This window comes from Diorhabda carinulata, chromosome 5, assembly GCF_026250575.1.
Source record: "Diorhabda carinulata isolate Delta chromosome 5, icDioCari1.1, whole genome shotgun sequence".
In the NCBI taxonomy this organism is placed as follows: domain Eukaryota; kingdom Metazoa; phylum Arthropoda; class Insecta; order Coleoptera; family Chrysomelidae; genus Diorhabda; species Diorhabda carinulata.
In genome coordinates, this window is record NC_079464.1 from 25,007,231 (window position 1) to 25,033,541 (window position 26,311).

General features: G+C 32.8%; 1 protein-coding gene across 4 annotated transcripts in view; it reads left to right on the forward strand.

The window, feature by feature from the left end:
* The window catches only part of LOC130894010 (connectin-like), a 395,417-nt gene that overhangs the window by 228,043 nt on the left and 141,063 nt on the right, over window positions 1–26,311 (forward strand). The window lies entirely within an intron of this gene.

A 26,311-nucleotide genomic window follows, 5' to 3' on the forward strand; every position in this document is an offset into this window, starting at 1 on the left:
CTTGTGATGTTGCACTGGTTGAATGTCTAATTGTTCAAACTCAAACCTGGCAGCTGTAGAGCTGCAGAAAAACCATAAAATGAGGAAGGAAACGTGAACACAGATGGAACGGCTAGAAAGTACAGAATAAAATGAGCTTATGCTCTGAAATATGGAAAAAAAGGAAATTTATATATTTTAAAAATATGACAAAATAGTAATCTTTTCCATTATATTCGTTCTGTTTCCCAAATAAATAGAAAATGCGAATTTACACGAAATCTATCATACATATTTTGGTTAAAACTAAGGGAAATCAATAAAGATAACTGGAATTGTTGTGAGCACAATAATAGAAAACAGTGAAGAAGTTTACTAGCGAATATAAAGAATGATATCACCACAAATTTTCCAGAATTTACCTCGATTTAAACTGGAGTTTAGGAAGGTAGGAATCGATTCCGAATGCACTCCGATGTTTTATTGAATTTGTCGAATGGTGTGGGAGGTCGATAACAAATTAATTCCTTCAAAAACTCAATTGTTAGTATAAATAAATCAGAAGTGGCTACTGTGCCACAATACATTTACAAAGGAAAGTACAAAACGTAACAAGCCGAATAGCATAATGCAAAGTCTTGATTTTTCTCAAATATCCCTATAAATTTACGTTTCTTTGAAAAATGACAACCATTAAAGTGAAGCTACTTCTGTTATTTTCTAAACAATGGATTCAAAACAAGCTCAGCAATGGCTTCAAAAGTATTATCCGAACTTCTCTCCATCGAAAAAAAAACTATTTGTTATGGGTTTGCTGAATTTAAACAAGCTCTTAGAGACTCCGATGAAGGTGAACGTTCTGGTCTTTCAATTGAGATGGTTACTCCAGAGAACATCAAAAAAGTCCACAAATTGGATGTATCCAATTGTAAATTGGAATTGTTTGAGATAGATGAGGCCTTGAAGATTTCAGATAGCAGTAGGCCTTTTCATTTATGTATGAATTTTTGATCATTTTTTGAAAGTGAGTGCCGCGTTCACTTACAGTCGATCAAAAACAACAACGTGTAGATGTTTCATAGCAGTGTTTGGTCATGTTTACACTCGTAACAAATCAGATTTTTGGGTCGATAAGAGACAATGGATGGAACATGAATCTATAACTTCACTCCTGATTCAAAACGATAATCAAAACGATGATCATTTGATTGAATTGCAGCTGGTGAACTACGTTCGAAGCTTCCAAAAACAGTTAGCTGGGAAGGTTATGGCTTCAGTATTTTGGGATGCGCATGCAATATCTTTCATCAACTATCTCTAAAAGGTAGAGACAATCAATAACGAATACTACATAGACTTGTTGGGTCGTTTGAATGCGAAAATCAAGGAAAAATGGCCTCATATGTCGAGGATGAAACCACCGTTTCACCAAGACAATGCATAGACTCACAATTCGATTATAACGATGGTTAATTTGAACGAATCTGGCCCTCAGTGAGTACTGGTTATTTGCTAATTCCAAAAAATGCTCGCCGGTAAGAAATTCAGCTCAAATGAAGTAATTGCTGAAACTCGATCTTATTTTGATGCAAAAGTCAAATTTCCTGGAAAAAATTACATTAATGAATGAAATTGATTTTTGGCAAAAAAGGTCTTGTTCTTAGTTAGTTACAAGTCTTATTGAGTGTTGATAGCAAACCAATAGTGATATTACGAAATAAACAGAATGAAGTTAAAATTATTCATAATTACAAAATAAAATCATGACTCTTGAAAATGGTTTGTCCTAGATATGATGGTTTATGCAGGCTGGAGCTCAACTTAACAATTGGTCCTTTTGTTTACCTAAATGATTTTGTGGTTTCCTTCATTTTAGATGAGGTATCGGTGACTTATCTTTTGGTTCATTGGCTATTGTTGTTCAACACCTTTCTTTTAAAGCTTTGGTAAGGGGGTTAATCGTATAATGTGATTCATGAATTTGATTTTTTTTATTCTTTTCATTCTCTTCTTATTGAGTAATGAATTTTCCATTTTCTCATCGAATTCCATCGAACTGGTATATTTATTCGTTTCTCTTTTATGTCTTCTTTTCAAGAATTTTTCTTATAGTCGGTTAGGGTCCATGAATATGCAGAAGCTCATCCTCTTAAGTAGATTTGCTAACACACGGATTCGACTTTAATCTGCTCGTCTTCTGACCTGCCACCGATTCTTCTTCCGAATGGTTTTATTAAACACCTTTGGACCCTTCCTTCACCCTACACCCAATCAGAGGATGGAACATAAAACATATTTATTCAGATTTTCAGGTGCATGTCTTTACTATTTTGAGAAATGCATCATTTTTTAGAGAAATTCAACTTCTTAACTTCTGCTGTAATTGTTTCCGCTCAGCAGTTTACTGCGTGAATAGACGATTAGCTCATGCTTTTAACATTTCGTAAGCCCATTCTATATCTCTTATCGTAAGTTCGAATTCAGCTAGCGTAAATTTTACAGTATATAATGGTGCAGTGTCTCCGTACAAAGTGTTTCCTTTTTCATTTGTGTAGACGTATTTCTTCTCGAAAACAAATATGCTCAATTTTCTCCATTTTCAGAAAACTTTTCCCAGCAACTCATCCATACGATTGTCAAATAGAAACCAAACATCCAAGATAGCTGGAATTTTAGTGCACATCTATGCTAATTAATTTTCCAACTTAAATTGATAAGATTGGACATTTTCTGATTGAGAGAGTTCAACTCTCTAATTTGCGGAAATTATTTTGTGATTCCATGTTATTTATAAAATTCTGTACGCGTTATGAAGTTGATATTGTTTCTGATAATTTTCAATCGATCGAGTGTCAAAAAAGCTTCATATACAATTCACACAACGCTCACTAATTACTGTAAATTTGAATGATTGTATTCGTAAGCTATTATTATAAAATTTTCCACTAGCGTCAGTTGTATGGTAGCTTAATACTCAAATTAACTATTCCGTTTTATTGTTGAATTCAAACGAAGCAGTTGATGTATTTTCTACTTTTTCTTTTTAGCTTGAGAAATGGTTATTTCGTTTAAACTCAACCCTCCGCATGTCAGTCAAGTAACTAGCAATTAGATTCAAATTCTTTATCCGGTTTCAAGCCTAAAATATGTCAGTTTTGCTAAGGGAATACTGTGAGTTTGGTGTCAAAAGGGGTCCAATAACAATAAAAAAATAACTAGCATGCTCTTTCTAGTTTGTTTTTCAGAAATATTTATTTTGAAAAATTACATTTTGTCCCATAATATCTTGACTCAACTCCATGAAAAGCATTTCTATGCATGGATGATATAGTGATCATTGGTATCTCAGAAAATAATCACTTATACACGGTGGTTGTTTTGGAATTCGAGGGATTATAGCCTTAATTATTCTTCACATTTTAATATTATTCACAATCTTACTAGTATAAGATTGCTGGAAGTTACATTGTTTTGAAAATTGTTTGAAGTTAAAGCCCAATACCCTGTAAAATTTTTAGAGAAATTCAAGAATGGAAATTTGTTGGAGCCAAACCATTCGAATAATAGTGAAACTTCTGGAAAATCATTTGTTTCGCTGATATTTATTGAATCTGATACAAGGTGAGAAAAATGAGGTCACATTAACAATTGCCGATTTTTTTAAAAGGTGATTCTTCACTGAAAAAATAAAAAATTAGCTAAAAATGATAGTTAACTCCTTTACAATCAATACGCTCCTTAATTTTACAAGAAAAAAATATTGTAAAATTTATTTTTCGTGATTTTTTACTTCTTTGCAAATTGGCCTTATCAAAGCCAGAGGTTCTAAATAAGGCCTATAGAAAAAAAACACGTTTGGTGTTTGTTTAGGTTGAAAAATAAAATAAAACTAACTGAAAGTTAGTAACTAAGTTCATTTTACCTGTATTCTGAATTTTAAACAATATAATTTTGAATCGTGTGAACAGAAAAACATTTCAAAACTTTGAATTAATTCAAGTGTAAAAGTGTCATCTTGTGTGAAAAGTACATTTTGGGCATTAAATTCATCTTTGTCCGATTTGATAAGTCCACGCATACTGTCCACAATCGTAGCACATTCTCATATCTCTGATCTGGTCCTCGTCACAAATGAAATAGTACCAACTGTCCTTCTGGGAGACGCATTTTTGTGAAGACTTTGTTGATGGCTTGATAATCACTCTACTTGTAAATGGAATTAATGGATTAAAAGCTTGGCTGCTTGAAGATTCGGTTTTTATTTACTTTTGGAGGGGTTCGGGCTGTTCATTTTTCTTTTCAATACTTTCCTTAGGTGCAGCTTTGTTTTCATCAGAAGGAGCGTCAAACAAGTTAACCACTAGATTTTGGGCTCGTAAATTAATGGATTTGCTTCTTTGAACCCTTTTTGTTTTCATCTTGGGAGTGGACAACATTTTTGTAGAGGACGTATTTAGCTTAGATTTGGCGTTTTCAAAGGTGATAGTTGGTAAGGGTTACAAACCTTTGTCGTTTGATAAGCTCATGTCATGAATTGAGTCATCGCTTTCAGAGCTAACATCTTGGTCTTTGGTAGAACGTTGGGGAGGTAACGTTTTGATCCTTTTAACTGAAGATTGAGTAATCGGTTCTGCAGAAGAACTTTGTTCACTTTTTGTGGTGTTCTTCAGATTTGAGGAAGTGGTTGAGTTTTTTTCATTTTCATTATTTGTATTTTCAAGCTCGGTTAGGCATGAAGGTGTAAAAACTCTTTCTGGAATCACTAATGGATTTTGAGAGTATATTCCCGTAGCTTTCAACCCTGACATAGTATTTCCAGGTGTCATTGTCTTAGCCCATACTTGACAAAATATTTTCTCCATGACTGTACTTATGATTTTAAAAGAAAACTAGTATTTTCTAGGTAGGCTTTTCAAAAAGTTGATCAACAGAGTTTTTTTGTACTATATTCTATTTAAATATTAATCCCTGTTTAATAAAAATTGTTAACAGGCAAAACTCTCACTATTATTCATGAGCTAATCCATATCACATACAGTCAAACTAGATGGTCATTGAATATATAGGTAGGGATTGTTGATGAATATGTGGTAGGTCCAAATTTTTTTGAAGAACATTCAAATGCTGAGATGTATTTAGATTTTCTAGTAAACCAATTACCTCTTTTATCCACTTCGTACAAGTCAATTGAGTGAGAAAGTTTTACCTGGCTAGTTATTTAGAAATCCAACTATTTTGTAATGTTTTTCTATTCAATTTCTATCCGTGGGTGAATTGATAAACACTGTCTCTTACGTTCTCAATTTATTTGAACACTATATACACTTAAGTAACTTATAATAATTTACTTATCACCATCAACTAAACTGCGCTACACAAGCTCCTCTAATATATCCCAGAAGAATTCTCAAAACTTCTAGACAAGACAGAAACAAAACAAATAAATGAATGGACATTCCTAAAAATTATCCAAAAGAAACAATGTAGATAAACCGCCTGCTATAATAAAATCATCAAAAGGATTCCGGGTCTTTCCAACATAAATCAAAGGCACCGCGCTTCCGCCGAATCTTAGAATTCCACTACAATCTGACATGACCGTCCTCTAGGTTTGTAACACTATCAAGCTCCGTAGAACGTTGATGAGTTATTCAAGAGAATGTCAAGTAAAATAATGTAGAATTTGATTGCTACAAAGGATATGAGAACTTCTGAAAACAGCAATAATTGAATCAACATAAACCCGATGGCACTGATTTACCAATTGCATTTACGCCGTCCTAAGAAGAGCTCGATAAATAAATCAATAATATTGCGAAAACTTCAAGTTATTCATCAGTAATTTACAATTAATACAAAAAAACAGATCACATCTCTCCAATTTACTTATTTTCATTGACAAAACCTACTTCGAAACTTTTAAGAATTAGGTTGATTTGGAGGAATACAGCTTCGAGATAAATTACGTTGCAGGCAATTCAAACGCAGATACTATACCAAGCATAAATGAACTCAAAACTTGTATGATAGTTTATTATTTAAGAGTAAATAATAACTCATTATACGCGACTACAATTTTATACTATATCCACGAATACTAAATATTTTTATTAGAAAATTTTGTTCCATTATTAGCAATACTTTTATTTTATTTTATTTTGAAAATTTTTGATTCAATATATTATTGTTTATTTGAACATTGTACATAGTTATCGAAAATTATAATAATCGTATAATATCGCCATAACAATCAACAAAAAAATCTATGTACTAAATTAACAAATGTTGGGTATTTATTGTTACAAGTGGATGGTATTCATTCATAGGTATAATAATCCTTGTTGCCAGTTCGAAATTCATATGCCATATCATATACTTTACTTTTCCAGCAATTAATTTAATGTGGCAACTTCAGCAACTTCCATAATTTCTGGTAGTGTGTAGGGTTAGATAAAAGTCAATTTCATTCTCTATAACCATTTTTAGTTGAGTTTTTAACATAATTTAACATTAAATATCAAAACACTGAGAAATTTGAGCACAAAAAAATGTTAGGTTTAAATCAATTTTTTATTGTTTCAGCAAGTATTCAATTTATAAATTGTTCTAAAAACTATGGTACATTGAAAAACAGATATACCATAAACACATCCAATGTCTGATAATTCAATGTTAATGCTCCGTGCCTTTCCTACCTGTAGGTCCCGGGTTCGAAACTGGTTCAAGAAAAATTACTCTTCGAATTTTTTTGTATGTGTATAGAACTAAATTGAGAATATTTAGTAGTGTTTTACATGATAAAATTATGAAAATCGATTTTTTCTACTAAAACAATATAATATATATGGCTAAATCAAGTAGGTATCTGAAAGCAGTGATAAATGGATTCATCAATCATTGCCGTGGGTAATATTAGGGTAGATAAAGTAGACGTATAATGGTTACATTATTAAACAGTCGCGGATTAAGATAATTAACATGTCTGAGCAATCACGACTGCTCAAACATGAAAAGACAACACTCATAAAAGGTTCTTGATTTGTCAATAAATAAATCTTTCGTATTCAAGACTTCGAATAAATTAAAGTCTCGTTAATTAATAATTCTAAACTTTGGAACAAACCACTATTCACTTATAAGCGAGCGCCTAAAATGTAAATTGAAATTTAGTCTCGCAAACCGCAAATTTAAGACGGACGTTGGAACAGTTTGATAAGCTAAAGGCAAAATATGATATGATAACTACGTAAGTGATTATATCTACAAAAGGATATAAGAATATATAGATAAATGTAAGTATAAAAAATGTACAAATATAGATATAGAATATATAGATACTTGCGTCGAGGTAAACATCGTAGAACAAAATGGGGAAGTACAACTTATCGTAGAGAGATATCCTCATAATCATATGCGTGTAAAACTGGTAAAAAATGGTAGATAACTAAAAAAAATAAAGACTAAGACGTGGGAAACATGTAAAGAATTGTTGTGCTTGTCTGATTGATAAAGTAACGCCAAATCACAAGGAAACATTCAGACATAACAATAAAACCATTCGATATTTTGAAAATATACACAATCTGCCCATTCATGAAAAAAAAAATAGTGATAACCGTGCAAACTTAACAAAATACGTAGTAGCTATGATACACGTAAAGGACAAGGAAAGAAAAATGATATCCCGAGGGATATTCGACAACTTGATGCCTACTTGTGGACTTTTGAGAGAAATCAGAGCAGATCGAGGGATAGAATTCAAGCTAACATAATTGTTAAACATCGAATATATCTTTTACTTAGCACATAAACATGAGTGAATAGGAAGCTGTGTGAAATTCCGCAAAATATACAAGAAGTATTTATGTTACACATTTTTGAAAGGTGACAAAGCATGATTGTGAGCATAAATATGCTCATTGCCACAATTGCACATTGAACAAATGTTTATAGGTATGGGTCTGCTAAGATAATTTCTGACTGAATAATAATTAACAATTGAAATTTGCGACGCTTCTAATTATTGATTCAACACTATAAATATTTTAAAAAAATAGATTCATCTCTGTTATTCCATTAATATTTGAATTTATACGGTATTCGAATGAAAAATACTGTGTAAGCTCGATTGATAATAATATGAAAAAATAACACAGAATTTGAAGCTACGAGGGTTGCTGTGAACACATCAACGGCTTCTTCTGGCTTAGAAAAACGTTGATCTCTCAATTTAGTTTTGAATTGCGAGAATAAGAAAAAATTTTTTAGTGCCAAACACGTAGGATTTCGCACCAATTCGATATTTAGACTGTTCAAAAATGTTTTTACTTGAACTGGTGTATAAGAACTCGCATTGTTGTGGTGGAGAATGATTCGTAGGTTGCAATTGTTGTTTCCCTGATTTTTTTTAACACTACTGGCTGTTTCAGAATTGACTGTTGCTCTAAGGAAACGGTGGTGACTTGTCCAGTACTTCGTTCGCGAACAACTTTTGTTGAATTTGATTCGTCTTGAAAGACGGCAGTCGTTTGTTGTTTAGTTTGGCGATAATTTGTATACATTCATGATTGGTCGTCGGTCAGAACCTTATAGACGTCTATTGAAGCAACGGGATTGAATTTTTTCCTGGCATTTTTTCAAAAGTCGAATCGAGTCGAAAATTATAGAAAATCATCGCACAGAAATATTTGCCCTTTTATTCCATTTTTTGACCAAGATTAATATTTCAAGTATCTGTAAACGAAGTGAAATTATGTCAAACTTCATGATGGTCATATTTGACATTTTATATCAGTGTTGCCATATCTCAAAACTTAAGCAGCAGCTCTTCTAACTACCTTTGACTGACTCATCAAAAACTTAGCACGGTGATTTTTCATGATTACAAAGAGAGCCGTCCTACATGTCTTTACTATGCAAACGTTTTCGTATTGAAATCTCCTTATTGAATAAACAGCTGTGTCAACTTCTGGCACATTTTAATCTGTTTTTGAGAACCTTTTCTTTCCTCACTGCCATATTTCCACTTATAAGCTCTAGATACAATTTTCTCAGTGGATTTTTTTTATTCGTAGCTCTTGAATAGTAAATCGCATATTCAAAAGAACAAGTTTTCCCAGTTTTTGGAATTTCTCCTTTGTTTTGAGATCCACTTATGAAGACTTTTTGAACGCATCAAATTACCACCAAAGACAGTTTATACAAACATCTTTTCAGCTTTTTAGGCACTTGTGTCAGATGAAACACATGTAGTGCTTGGAAGCTTTGTTTCATCACAGATACTGTAAAGATGTTGTCACTATGTTTACTATATTTTTGGATCCTACCTCATATATCATGAATAAAAAAGATGGAAAGAAGTTCAGCTTCGTTCTTCTAGTGAATTAATTGAATTGAAATATAAAAGAATTGAAATGAAAGCGTATATACCATTGAAGGTAAATTGTAGATTACGTGGAATCCAACTGTTTTTTACTGAGCACATACTGCTTTTTACAACTCTACAAGTACTGATAATATCATCATTAAATGCCTTTTTTGATAACCATATTATCGGTGCCAATGGATACAGAAATCCCATTCAATACAAAATTTCATCTATAAGAATTTTTGTGTTAATTCGTATGCATCACATATATATTGAATATATAAGATAAAATGATGATAAATAAAAAAATTATGGATTTTTCATTGGAAAGTCCACAGCTACGAAGCTGTAGAAGTTATTTGGAAATGAATTATCATTAGTATAAAGTATTTGCCACCCCGCATTACAGAACTACTAGTAAGTACGTTCCAAAAATGAAATCCATTGCTAGCATATGGATCCATCTACATCTCAAGACACATAAACTTTGGATTTGAGAGAAAATGATTCAATATTATCTTTTTGAATACAAATGGCTCTTATGATATCAACTAACAAGATGAAAAGTTTAAATACTGATGAAATGACAGATATAAAACAATTTTTAGATAATGATAACGTTTCATCAAAAATTAGCGAAGTAAAAATGTTTTCACGAATTTTTGTTTGTATTCAGCACACTATGAAGAATAACTTTATGAATAAAATTTTCTGGATTATACTTTGACAAAATTAAATCTTTTTGTCTACTCTCTCCGATATTTTCGGAAAGCTTACAACGAGCATTACGGCCAATTAAAATGACTTTTGTTGATGATCAGGCACTAGAAGTCAAAGGAATAACATTTCATGACCTTTGGAATAAACAAAGCAAAATTAATATGAATTCTGAACAAATATATTTGTAATTATATATAATTGACTTTACTATACCCATACATTGGATCGTAATGAATGATGCTTTTAGTTTCCTAGCTACTTTATCTACTTGGGGAAAACAATCATTATATTGCCTCCAAATTATCCTGTGTTCGAATGTTTTTCACTTACTGATATATCATGTTCTGGAAACTAGAAGTACCATTTTGGGAAATTTCAATCACACCACTAGAGATTACTAGAAAAGTTACTAAATGACATGAAATACTAGTCACACTGAATAATAATTAACCTAATAGACACATGGTGAAAGAGCTCATGAATATTATTGAAAACAAAATAAATACAATGAATTGTAAAATTGAATCTATAAAGAATTCCTACGTTTGTAATGAGGTTAATAACAGTTGTTAAATTTTGTGGCACACGAAGTTTTGAGAAATTTCGTATTTCTTGGTGACACAAATTTTTGGAAAATTATAAGATCTGAGCCGTTTCTGATCAAATGTACATTATTTAGAATGGACGCACCACAATAAACGAAAATTCAGAGAACGAAAATAGAAATATGAGAGAAGAATATTAGATAAACAAAAATTGGTTGAATATGATATATAACAAATACCTGTGTGGTGCAAAATTTAGCACAATGATGTGTTTACATTACTTTTTCCATAGATTTTTTATTTGGAATATTTCACATCGGGATAAGGTACCTGTATAGAATAGGAAATCCTCATTCTAGAAACAGTAATTTCAGTATATATCAAACTATATGCATAATTTCTTATTATATTTACACTTTATCAAAACTAGTTGTTAGTTATAAAGAATTATTCACTAAGAATCGATCTCACTGTCATCATTTGAGAAAGAAACAATTATCTGTTCTATAAGATCATCCACAATCCTATCTAACTTAAACATACCATCCTTTTCTTCTTCTTTTATGATATTTGCAGCACAATTGTGCCAGTGAATGTTGGTCACATTTTCCAAGGCTTGCATTGGAAGCTCCTTTACCTGTTTTAGCTTAAAAGTAGTATTTTTGGCTACTGCTTCATTTTTTACTATTTTGTCGTGCCATACCATCGGAAAAATATGAATTAACCTTATCGTTAAACCGTTTAATAATATAATTGAGGCCTTTCATATAAAAAACTCACTTTATCCATATACACAAATTTTGAGAATAATATAGAGAACGAATCTCGATTTTCACAAAAAATAGATAAGGCTAGTTTTGATATGGAACGCGTCGATTACAAAATCGTCCGGCATTTGTTTCAGAAATTCAGAAAATCATTTCTCAAATATCAATCCACTCATATTCTCGTGATAATTTCCAATTTTTTCCCGTTTAAATATTGACAAATCCATTCTCAGATCCTGTATGAAACATTATCAAATGTTTGGTGATGGATTTTTCAAACTTGTAGTCAATTCTTAAAGGAAAATATCCTTTTTATCTATATGAATAGATATATTTAATCATATTTTGTAATTTGTATGACCTCCATCTAGTCTTTACTATTTGACTGATGGATCTTAGATCATTTCTTCTCTTTTAATATCGTTACGTTCACAATGACATTCACTTTCATGGTTTAAACTAAATCTGGAATACGTACCAATCTGCCCCAACAACGAGGCACCTATGTGCAGTGTTGGGGGTCCTTCGAACGCTGTGGAGAAATTTCGTACGTGTGATTACAACGACAGATATAAAACAAAATTCTTCTGTCTGTCTGTCTTCAAAGGAGCTACTATTTGATGAATTGGTGAATTATTCAAAGCATCTGGTTCACAAGCATCTAAATTTAACCTTTATGGTTCATCATCATGAGTTATCGATGGTGAGTTCTGTAGATTCTTGGGGAACCTCCAAAAAACCTGTGTTCCAGAGGGTTGGCAGATATCAGAGGCACTAGGCTGCTGATAAATCTTCAACGACATTTTAAGTAGTAGGTACATGTTCTAAGTTGGAGCAAAATCTACGTTACTAAAGGCTAATCCAATAAGAAGCCATATTCCGGGTTTTCAAAAGCTTTGAAATATCGTAAATTATTAATGCTTTGCCTGGGTTCATTTTATACCAATAATTGAGAATAATTTTCAACTTTGATTAGAATGGTCCAAAGACTCCCACATCAATTGGTTGTAGCCGGTGAGATATATTTGGTGGAAAAAGTAGGTGAATTGTGCCATTTTCTTTGGCGTAGTTCACGGCTTCGACGGAAATATGGCTTTCATGATTGTTAAACAAGAATATGTATCCAGCCACTTTTATTTGGAGCGCCGAGACTTCCTTCCGGTGCTCCTTCGAGAAAATTATCTTCGTAATGAACGCGTGGAAACAGAAAAAGTAAAGGAATGATATTAACACTGGCAAATATCATGCTACCAAAAGTTACGAGTTCGCCTCTTTCAGCTGATACAATTTATCAGATTTGTTTTGATATCTTAGAGCGAAGAATTTGGAAGTGGCTAGAACGGTGGATACACCTAATTCGTCAAAATTTAATATTCTGTCAGCGGTTAATGGATGTTGCTCCAACACTGTCTTCAAGTTATTTCCAAACTTCCAAATTTGCTGGATATTCTAAACTCAAATACTTCACCTACTCATATGCTAGCTTTCTGACTTGATGCATCTCACAACATTTGATCATATAATCATTTAGCAGTTTTCCCCCTTCTATAAAAAAGACTTGGAGACTTGTACATTTAGAGGAAAATGTACGGTTGCTTGAAGATGTGCTGCTGATTGTTCATGCCATCTTTTTAATCCACGATTTAAATGGTTTATGCTGCAAAATCTTCGCGGCACATTAGTTGGAGTCGCTGGTCTATCATGATATATGTCAAAAGTGCTGTGTAAAATCGAGTGCGATTTTACCAATCAGGAATCTACAGAATTGCCAGCTCAAATTCAGATTAGTCCTTCTAGTTTGAGAACAGGGTATAGTATAAACAAAGTCTGGTTCTTAATTGAACCACACAGTTAATTAAGAACCAAAAAATACACCGACCACTTTTTTGTATTTGTAGAGATAAGATGACTCATTTTACCACAGATTTAATGAAATCAGAGTATATTTCATTTTAACTCTTATTTTATAAGAAAATCGGAATTTCTGGAGAAAACTCTTTTCTTATAGCCGAAACTCGAACAAGGTCAAATTACAGCACATTAAAATTAAGAAAATGTAATTACGTTTATTATAAATGATGATATAAAACATAATACAAAAAGTGGATGATTGATGGCGTTTTCAAAGTAATGGATCTTAGAAAACAATATAACGGTTAAATTACAACGCCCAAGGGTATATTCATTTCCGACAATTAACAGAAATTGGATATCAAAGAAGATAAAAGGAAATTGAAAATCTGTAACAGTACAGTACATTTTAGTAATTCAATCTTTGAACATATTATAAATCATTTTGAACTATTTTTAATAGAAGCTACATGTTGCTTGCTTTACCAGGAAAAAAAAATTAAAATGGAATCATTTTACATCTATAACATAGTCAGTACGATACGCAAACAAGAGTCATACTGAGCTCCAATCGATCTGTCACTGTCAAACAATTATGTCAATTATTGTTAATTTGAAAGAGATATTTTGAATAAATTAAATGAAACAAAGAACGAAAAACTAATCTAGCATATCAATTATAATTACTTTGATGGCATCATTTGCTGTGTATTTTGTTGGTAGTTTTTCAGTTAACCCGAAGTTTTGCTTTGTCCGACGCTTTGTTCATCTGTAGCTTCAATTCTATGGGAAGATGATTTGTTTGTATCATGTAGGAATGAAGAAAATTATGTTGAGAAATATCTAGGAAGAAAACATTTGAGATACTTCCATTTGATTCTTGATAAAATTGTCATTGTAGCCATCCGCAACAGATGGTTATCGCCAACCGCAAAATCAAGCTCAGAACTTGAAAATTCTAGATATTGAGCAATTGAACAGTTTTCCAATGGTATCTATTCCAATTAGAATATTGATGCAAAAGTCGCTACGATAATTTTATATGTCAAGGTAGTGGCAGATAGTCTTAACATATTTCTTTTTCTTTTCAAGTATAGAAACGATAATAACATGAGGTTTATTTCAAGATTGTCTATAGATATCTTAATGTCTTAGACAACCTGAAGTAGATGAAGTAGCCATAAAAGTTCATACAATATGGAGATCTGAGATAATTGAATACATACCTACTTTCAAGTAATTGTTATCATCATAAAACGACGTATATCATCAGATTATAAGACCGTCGTCTTTTTAAGTTCATAACCTTGCGCAATTGTTTCTAGATAAACGTAAATTCTTAGATATTTTGAAATATCAACATTTTTATCTACACGCAAGCAGGCATTCAACTTCAAATATAACCACGAGGGGGATGATTTTTTAGCTTTACTGAGAATTTCAGGATAAGCGGATATTGTGTATAGATTTCTGATCGTCTTTTTCGTAAGCGGTGCACGAATCTTTTGAAAGCAAATTATTTATGGCCTCGTCTACCACTTCACATAATTCTGGAAGAATGCAATTGAATTCTGCCGTTTTTCGAAGGAGAAAACAAGTGATCTAGCTAATGCCTCGACGAATATTGAATTACAACTCCTCTGAAGAACGTGATGTCAATCGACCCTTCTGTCGATATTAACATTCCCAATGGCTCGCAATTGCAAGTAGATGTTGTAACTAATGACTATTTTCGACGTCATTACGTGTCAACAAAGCAGTTTAACAACCCTCGTTCGGGCTTGTATCAGAACTGAAGACAAAGAGCGTCGCTATTTGGTACATGTACATAGTTAAACATTTCCCAAAGAACACTAAGTGGCGTCATTCTCACTTCCAACTGTCAACCACTGGTAAATGGGGTTTGTAAAATGTATCAAAATACAGGATTTCTACTATTCACCTCTGAAATCAAAGGGTACGACAATCTATACAAATAGAGGTTATAAAGATAAGAGCGATGGATGGATGGATGAATTGTGCTCTATATTGAAAAGTAAATAAGATTTTTATAGGAAGAAAAAGATATGAGTGCGCATGGCAGAACCAAATTTATACAATTCGATTATTTCAGGATTAGATATGAAGTAACAATGTGACTACAAAACACAAGGAGGTTCATGATTTGTGAATTCCCAATAGAATTTACAAATATTGCACCCCCATAAAAATTGAGAAGCCCACTCTATATAACAATGAGGTAAAAATAATGTTAGTAGATACGATATTGATTTATTTACGACAATCCAGAGACCAAAGAACAGTGAAACTGATGAATGAACGCAAACAAATTCAAATAGTGTTTGACTAAGATAAAAGCAACGGCTACATTCTTTTTAGAGCATGCTTATTTTTGATATCATGGAACAATGCACAACAATAACAAAGGAACGCTACTGTTAGATCCTATGTCGCCTCCGAAGAGCGATACAAATCAAACGAAAAGCCAAGCTCTCATCTAACTTGGTTCTTTTCCATGATAATGCAAATAGTGACAAAAAATCTTTGAATTTCTATAGTCCTGATCCTTCACTATCAACTTCATCGAAAAATGAAGGCGTAGATGAACGCTTCAGTGACAATGAAGAGCTCAAAAAAGCTGTAAGTTCGTTTAACGGCAGAGAATATGGACAAGCGAGTAATTCATTAGGCCAAAGCCCACCTCCATGATGACTACAATGAAATCATAAGTATGACTTAAGAAACTTAATCAACTTTTAAACTGAAATAAAAGCAAAAATATTATTTCTTCTGATCAAGAAACAGCCATAGTTTTTTGAGATTTTAAAGATATTATCTCGATAAATCATCTAGAGAAGGGAATGGAGGATAGTTGAGCAATATTGAGCTGATTTATTGATACATTGTGGCTCCCGATTACTTTCTGTTTCCAAACATGGAAGAATGACTTGGTGGATAGGGTTTTGAGCCAAAGAAAGTACTAATGCTAGAGAAAAGCATATTATGCGAAACGGCCTAAAGATTCATTTTGGGATTGTTACAAAAAATTGAAAATTCACGTAAATTAATTTTTCATTGAAAATTCAATTCACCATTAAACTGATTACATGATTATAATTGTTGATTTTCATACTGCATGTTTTATGTCTTAATTGACTTGAATAAATAGAATTTATGAAAGGCACCTTCGGATCTTTTAAGCCTTCTGTAGGCGCAGATTGAACTTATTCTTTAATGGGCGCACCCGATGTACGAGACGGATTAAAAAAAAATAGAATTGATTGACAACAAATGTGTTTCTACTGAATACGCTATTTACACCACCACTACAACAATCACATTTACTCTGTCTGATGCGCGTTTTGATAACCAAGTTATCGTCTTCAGAGACTGAAGGTAAACAGTTTGCCGATATCGTCAACGCTTCCAGAAATTCCAACTTAGTTAAATAAGTGTTTTGTTCAGCCTTAGATTTTTGGACAGTAAATTACAATTGTATGACATTAGCTTGACAATATCCCTTTTACATTATTTTCAGAACTCTGGCAAAACAGATACAGTTAAATTTTATTCGTTCGATTACAAAAAATGACTGCATAAATATTCTGTTACAATCGCCTTCAAAGTTATTCTTCAATATACTCGGAGCCATGAAAAAATTGGAACAAGTAATGAAATAACTATACCTACATGTAGCAGAAACATAAAAAACCAGCGATGACAATCGTACCAATTTAATGGTAAAAGCTTCACATGCTCTGAACATAAAAAATTCGCACATAGTTCTCAACCATATTGTGTTTTCCGTTTTTTTCAAATTACAGTCACTACATCTTTCAGTTTATCCCGAATATTTCTGACCTGGTTAATTCTCTTGTGGACTTTGTAGATTATATAGTTTTTTCAGTCACATTCTAAAAATTGCTGATATGTCGATTTAGATGTCTTTATGGTTATATGTCAAAGCAAAAGCTAGTTCTGTTACCATTTATAGTCTTGGTTTTATTGAATTAACATTGTTGCAGTTATAAATAACGAACGCTTTCGTTCTATAATATTCAACAATGTATAAAACATCACCAAGGGGCATGTGTACACAATTTGTTCACAGTATCGATACCACTTTCAATTAAATTATACTGTAATATTATTTCTGGTTAACCAGATTCCTCATCAACCATCATCGCCGTGATGCATGCATGATCTAATATATTTTTTGCGTTTTAGTTCTATACCGAGTGCAGCACTAGTTTACCGGTTGTCTGTTCGAATTATGAAGGTACTGATAAGATCTTTCAGTTATAGCTTTGGTACTATTTTCTATACTAAAAGGACCCACTGGTTGTGTCCCAACATCCATATGACTAGTGTGAAATAATTTTGTATCAAAAAAAGCGAAAAATTTTCAAACCATATCTATTAGGTTAACTAGGCATGCACTGGCGGAAAGAACATCTGCTTCTGAACATTAATAAATTGAGAATGAGAGAAACTTTTCATTCGATTTTCATCCAATTTTCTCAGTATAGTTCTACTTGGACCTAGTTTGTCTAAAATAGATCTCTCAGTTCTAATATGTATATCGACGAAGCGAATATATTTTAACGTTTCTCGTATTCGTTTTCACTCTTTCTATTCGTGGGGTTGATAGATAAATACGGACTCTCAATTCATTAAGAGACTGTAGAATATTTATAATAGTTAAAACTAACTTATGTACTACATTTACTTATTTATATACAACAAATAGAATTCCACAAAGTTCAAGAACAAAAAGAAACAAGAAATAAATAAATAGACATTACTAGAAATTATTTAGAAGAAATATTGCGATAAACCACCTTCTAAAATAAAAGCGCTATTCATAAAGAAACAGATAGAATGCACCGCGAATTTGCCGAATTTTGAAACCCATTTCACGAGCTTGTTAGTATCTTAGTTAAACTTTGTCTGTGTCTTATGTCGTTCAATGTTAATCGGAAAAGTTCTATGCCAGTCCCATCTGTGCTTCCATAAGTCTTGTAGTATTCATATGACTGGCTTACCTAGCACTGACAAGTTATAATAATTCAATTAGGGCTCTAATTTCGTCAATATTGGCAAAATATCTCTCTCATGAACAAGATGTGAACTTTCCAAATCAATATTTGTGTTTATTTCATCAACAATTATTTGTAGCATATTCGAATCGAATAGATAACCTCAAATATCATTTCAGATTTATTCCTCATACTAACTTTTGGACATAGTTGCTACATTACTATATTCTCTCGAAAAGATCTAAAGTTTTTAGGAGGTACATGCTGAAATGAGGTCCAATATATCCGGTGAGCTCACTCTCGTTCTTCTCGATTTCTTCTTATGTATCTTCAGATCTTTCTTTTACAACAAAATTTTCGATTGTTACCTCCTCATGATCATATTGTCAATACTGTGCTCTTCCGAATAATTTTGAACTCCGGTATCCTAGACCGACTGCGCCAACTTTTTTTTCATCATTTCCATTTGTGATTTTCTATATTTTCACTGTACTACATATTGTATAATCCTGCTTTAACTAATTAATAATTTGAAACAGTTTCATGGAATTCATCAGAATAAATTAGTTTTTCTAACTTGTATGAACGGCCCTCTGATAAATAGTATTTGGTTTGTATTTTGCTTTCAGTTAAAATAATTGAAAACTGGTCGCTACATATTTATAATTGATGAACGGTTTACAATCAATGGCTTTTTTGATGAATTGTTTTACATTTTAACAAAAACGAGAAATCCATTGTTTTTATGGGTTTTCGGTTTACCTAATTGCTAGTATTCAAAGAGTAATTAAAAAAATAATTACAAATCATATACATCAGAGTTGTGATGTCATGTAAATAGTTAGATTATGAATTGAGATATAATGTTATGGAATACCATGAAGGATAGAAAATGGGACCGACTTGGGGTGTTTTCATAAGTAACTTTTTTAAAAATCACGGAAATCATTGTTTAAAATTCCATAACACAAAACGTCATTAATTTTGTTTTGCATCCATTTGAATAAAATATTTATAATCAATTCGATTTGATTTGTAAATAGTTAGATAATGAATTGAGATATAATGTCATAGAATACCATAAGGGCTAAAAAATAGGACCTACTCGGGTTTGTTCATAAGTAACTTCATTAAAAATCAAGGATATCATAGTTAAAAATTCCATCGCAAAAAACGTCATTAATTTTTCATTATTATTTATAATCAACTCGATTTCATTTGAAAGGCAAGTTGTTTCTCTGCAGATTTCTACAAATTCAGGGCACCAATGTTGTTTCCTTGTTTCTCATTTCTCCCCATGATTTCTTTTCCGATTTTTCACGTTGGCCTGGTAAAACCGAATATTCACCCAATCTCTTTTATTCGAGCCTGCCTTGATGACAAAAAGCAGAAATATATGTAGGTAGAAGCAAGATAACGAAAGTTCGTGAGAGCATCGAACCGACTGAAAATTGAAAATGATTACCATCTTCTTATGGAAAATACAAGGAGGGTGGCGTGTATGCAGAAACATTATGATTCCTACAAGGAATATAAACTTCGTTTGCGAACAGAAACTACAGATTCGATTTAGTTTTCGATTGACTAGAACTGTATATAATATTTTTGTCACAATTTCTGTATTTTTTCAATGTTCACTGACTTGAAATAAACGTCAAGAGGGTTATAAAAGTCGAATATCCTGTTATTTATGATAAAAGGAAATTAAATAGATGAATGGAAATATTTAAAATTGTGTCTTAACTGATATACAACTCGTAACATAATTGAGAAATATATATATATTAAAAACGATAAATCTGAACAACTGGAAATGGGAATCAGTCAGTTACATTATCTGGATCTAAAAAGGCACCAGTTATCGAGGGATCTGATTTGTTCAGTTGTAATTAAGAATACTGGATGATTGCTTCTACTCATCTCCAATACTAGTATCTTCTAAATTCAACTTATTCAGTAATGATGATAATCCTGGTTTCAACGATTTAATCTGTTATTTGTCTCTTTTAATACGATAGCTCCTATCAACTCACTTTATCTGTGTTATAATTTTTTTCACATTGCTGCCTTTTTTTGAGATGAGAATAAGCGTTATTCTGACAATAATTTTCAGTATTAACTTCTAAATCAGCAATATTGTCTGGTCCATTAAAATATACTTTAGATTTTATATAACCCTATAAGAAGTAATCGAGAGGTGTCAAATCGGGGGATGTAGCCATCTATTCGATCGTACCACTCCTTCCAGTCCACCTATTCGGAAAAACCTCTTTTTCACCATCAACTGTGTTCTCAAAGAAATAAGGGCCAATAATTTTATTGTTATTGATACCAGCCTAAACGTTCACTTTTTAGGATATTGAGTGTGAGCCTCACACGTCCAGTAAGGGATTTTCTCTTTTCCAATATCTACAGTTCTGCTGTTAACCGTTCCATTTAAATGAAAAATTATGTTGGAATTCTCGAAATGGAACCCAGCAGCCTTTATACATTTTGTTGCCGAATTTTCAATTGAGGATAATCTTGGTAGTTTCTAATAGTATTACAAAAATACATTATTATATTGCTCTATACTTTTCTGAAATAGACTATAATTCGAATAATTGCTGTCAGTTATAAATATTCCCTATGTAAATTAGTTGCTTGAATCGTCCCCAAATATGGTATTGAAATCAAGGTATCTTGAATGCTATGGAATAGGACCTCATCGTCCTATCCACCTGTTGCCATAAACATTATTTAGATATTATCCCACTTGCTGAGAATACATGCCTCGGATAATAACGTCTTCGTTAGAAAGCAAATTAGGAAAATTAGAAAGTCCAAATAGACCTGTACTTTCAAAGGAGCATCAAAAAAATGAGGGCCTACTGATTGATCATTTATGAGCTATCCACACGTTAATTTAGAAACTTAACTGGGAGCAGTATTTTCGAATAGCATGGGTACTTTCTGCTGCTTATTCATCCCGTCTTTTGTAAATGAGGCTTCATTTGTAAATAGTGTATTGTCCAGCGTTGGTCGATGGTTGTTGATCCATGGACAGTTCCATCCTATGGATCTCATCTCATCTTCATAACGAAAAGGGTAGAGATGATTTTTTTGTAAGACTATACTTTCTTTTAATCAACAGTAAGTTCTGGACTTACTTATCTAGTGCTTAGTGTATAGTTTATAGTAACAGCTTCAATAATGTTATCTTCCTGCGCTCCATTAACATGTCATTCTTTCACTAAGACAAATGCCATTTTGTCGCAAATATTTAGAATCTGACCCAAATATTAGATGAGTGGAAGTTCGACAATTAGAAAATCTCCTTTGATATTCTTTAGCAGCAGATCTACTATCACCATTACAGATCTCATGAGTAAAAATTATGTCGGCATATTCTGTGGTTGAAAACTGATGTGACAATGGGAACGAAAATCACGAAAGCTCTACCAAAGCTAACATAATACTACGTAACGTATTTTTGTCACCAAAAGCCTTTTTTTCGTAAGTACCCTGGTCTAAATAGATTAATTAACCGTCATAGGTTAAAAAAATCTCAATGTGAAACCACTGTTTTCCAAACTCAAAATGAAAACCAGGAGAAATTTGCTCTGGTACCTTCCAATTATGTTTACACAAAGGGATTGGAAAGAATATTTAACAGAGTGGGTTTCAAACTGGTTTATGAATCCAACAATAGATTAAAACAATCGTTGAGTAATCCTAAGGATAAAATACCAAATTTGGAAACGAATGGTATATATGAAATTAGCTGTGGTGATTATGGCGGGAGGTATATTGGGCAGACTGAGAAATCCGTTATTGTTTAGTTTAAGGAGCACATTAATCTTTTGAGTTTACCTTCAGTTTCTGGAGACAATAACTTGGTTATCGAAAAGAGCGTCAGACAATGTATTTATGAGTGTTGGTGTAGTGGAAATATGGACAGCGTGTGCAGCTCAGTTCTAAAAATTTCAATTAACCTAAAAAAGTCAAAAAACCATCAGAGCAATAGTTGTGTGAGATGTTATCTGTAGTTATTCACATTTTTTGATTTTACATCATGATTTTGAAAACCGCATTTATTTAGAATATTAGTAACTATTGGAACATTAGCTCAAAGTTTTATATTTTATCAATCTGATTACTTTCATTCAGAAATTCTATTCAACAAAAAATGTTAGGATTATAATAATTCCATTCTTTTCAAACCGCAGCTGAAAAAAGCAATATTTTTGTTACTCAAACAAAGTTTTGTCGGAAATCTCGCTAAATATCCTCAATTATTAGTGTAGCAGTCAATTTTGAGCGTAAGAAAAATTTAATAACCCTTTTCACTCCTTAAATATTCAATGGAAAGCTGAAGGTCGTGAAAATTACGGAGTGTTAGAGAGAGTTTTGTTACATTACTACTTAATAAGCTTCTAAAAGCCTAATTAAAAACCTTTTTATCAATAAAACGTTGTCGTTGACATAGTGCATAATGAAAACTTTGAGGACACGATTTTCAACTATGTTGTTTCCGTACAAAACTTAAATTACATAGAGACACTATATAAGATGTTTAGGAGTAGGAAATTCTTGGAAAAATCAATATGTTATACCAGTAGTACAATAAAGGTTCAAAAAATATTCTGCTCATCTTAATTAGGTATCTTTAGAAATATTATTGCTCAGCATCTATTTTTTCATTACTCATGTGACTACCTTCGATTTGATACACTTAGACAAGTTAAAAGAGCTAGGAAAGAAAATGAATTTCCCTGGAAGACTCGTTGAAGTAGGGGCAGATAAACCCTTCATATAAGCTGAACCCTTCTGTGATATCGGCTACAGAACAATAGAGAAAGCATAGAAAAAAAGGTGAATAAGGGTAAAACTGATTACTGAGACAATCTACGGGGAATGACACAGACAGAGACTCTCCTTTATAATTATAACCAGAGGAGATCTGCTAGATGTATCAGCAGAATTAAGAGCAATCTATGAATACTAACAGGTGTTTTTTCAGGGCACTGTCGATTCAATGGACACCTGAAGACACTAGACTCAGTAGACAATGCAGCGTGCAGATTCTGATGCACAGAAGATGTAACCTCCATCCACATTTTCTCGATGTTTGGTGTATAGTGTTACATTGTTGTTTATACGCATTCTAGTTTTCTCTCACTCTTTTATTTAATCCTTGACTATGAATATGGTGACATTATGTGTTGATTTTCAGAATCGTTTCTCTATTTCCGCCGAATCTGTAGCTTAGCCCGTAGCATTAGACAGTTCAAAAATAGTTACGAGTTCTGACACGTGTTTTCCATACGTGATGTTTTTAAAAAAAATTCCTTTTGGGATTTTCTGTCCATTGCTATTCTCCCTGTGTATAATTATGTTGTTAATTCCCGCAATACTCAGTAATGAAAAAAATTGTTAATGGCCACCTGCGGCTACTACGAGATACATTATAAGATGCCGACAATTCGTCCACGACATCCATTCTTTTCAGAATTGTTGTCTACTGAAATTTCATGATGAAGTGATGATATTAGTAACACATCCCTGCCCTTTTTAGAGGCATACAACATAGTGTTTCCTCCTGGAAACCAAATATACTGGAGTGTATTTCTCTGCCTTTTGCTTGCACGAACTGGGCGAGCAGATCTAGCTCATTTTTTCTTATGATTCATACAGCTGTTAACTTGTGACGTTAACGTGGATTGACCAAGAGATCATAACTGGTGTACAAATTTATCGAACGTATTGTTGCGTTTTGTTCCTGACACTGGAGCAACCAGTCGATCCACTATGTCTCTCGAACGATTGCTTATATTGAAGGGGCCATCAGGTTGCTTTCCTACATAAACCTACATCTTCAAAACATAGTATGTGCGCGCATCCACCAGGGCATGTACCTTGATACTGTCGGAAGGAGCACCTACCGCGAAATGATCCTAATTTTTCGTTAATAGTTAGATACTCAGGTGAACAAGCAGTCTGACAGTTTTCGAAAACAGCTCCGATATGAGCAAGCTTATCAATTTTAACTCGCGCTTGCCGATTGGCTTTATTGTCAAAACGGAGGCAAGACACCAAAATTAAGAATCGTCGCTAGCTCATCGTACATCTGAACACGTCCATGCCTGTCCCGTCAGTGGCCCAAAGATCAGGCAAATTCCGATGAATATTTCTAAAAGTTCCTTCTAAATAAAGAAGCCCAAATAAAGTTTTCATTTCTGTTATGCATGTCTCTCCATAATGGGAACAGGAACTCCAATTTTTTTGCGATTATTTGCTTAGTGTTGACTACTATATCAGCAATAATCATTTCATAAAAAAAGAGCAAAAAACATTGGAGTGGGATTTTGACATTTCTTCCATATTGTTTAACTCCTTGCAGGTGGGTAATAATATTTTCGGACCTGGTTCTTACGTTTCTCACTTTATATTCCTTACACCATGTCATTCCATTTTTTCTATAAAAATTATGGATTTCAACCGGGTCTGCGACATTTTGTTGGCCGTCGACCTGCTGCATTTCTGTAGTAACCACTACACACGCTGACATTGTCTATTTTGTCGTCTTTTTCGGAATCATCCTCATCAATAAAGTTTTCGTCATTTTCTACATCTTGCCATAGATTTGAAGAGAGATCTAAGCGATAATTCACAAATAATAATCATATTTGATAAAAAAAAGAGCCTACATGAAAAAACGATGTTATAAAAACAAAACAAATCCGCTCAAATAAAGTTCCGACTTTTGACAGGTGGGGTGTGAAAACCCCAAGCAATTTTGAAACGGTCCTATTCACACTGTGTCTATGGAACTATGCTTTCAACAACCACGTATGGAGGAATACTTAGTTTGAAGATACTGAGGCGCTAGTGTCGTTTGGCGGTCAATTTAAATATATTTTCTGCATTCTTCAAGCGCTGGGGTTTGTCATACCCCACCTGTCTAATGCCGGGTTGATGTTATATATAGTCAGTCACTGCTTACCTCTTATCTTTTCTTCTATCAAACAATCTACTACTTGGTGATTGTTCATCAATCTTCGAAATTATAAAACTTCCATAACACTGCTTGAAATGTGTACAGAATATATAAGTTATGTTTCTCTAAATATCTCAGAATTTTTTGAGAATTATAAACCTACATTCCAAGTATAGACGCATACGAGACCTTTCGGAATATAAATATAAAAGTCAGCTTCTTGTTCTTACAGAAGACTGCCTCACCAAATAAGTTTGGCATTGGCATATCTGGCTATTGTCAGCCTACGTTGAATTTCTGTGTATATGTAACGTTTGATTATCTACAACTTCATCGTACCTGTTTAAATTAATAATAATAATAATTAAATCAGCATCCATTCCTGGATATTCGGTTCGATATTGTGAGGGGAAAACTAACTTTCTGAAGCCTTCTTTAATAATAGCGATAATGCTTTGGGACTGTACGAAGACTTCTAACTTATATGTTCAAGTAATCTCTAATAGAGGCACTTACCACAGATATTTACAGATTCTTCATCTTGCTATCATTATTGTCAGTCAGTGGAGAATTAGATGCGATTCTTACTACTTGCTACTGTATTGATTTAATTGCTTTCTCCCAAGTTTATCACGTATATGTCACCTATTACAACTTTAAATATGAATTTCTTAAGAGCAGCCGATGTTGGTACACATACCCAAAACATAGAAAAGTTCTCACTTTTTTTGCAATCATAAATTGTCTAATAGCTGCATATTTTTTTGAAACTCCATTTAATCGATCAATATATTTTCTTCTCTTGGTTATTTCAATGAGGATTTATTAGAGATACATCTTTCAGCACTCGAAAGGTTTTCTTTGAAAATTCATAATTAGATTCAGCTGTCTGCCTCATAAGTTGCTTAACCAATTTGATAATCACTGAATTCCATCTTTCGAAACCAAGATATATGAAATTTTTGATGTCGGAATATACACATTTCCATCGCTCCCTCAATTTGTGGCTTGTGAATTCTATGAATAGTTCTTCTGCGTGTGACAAGCTTTTAGAAGTATATTAA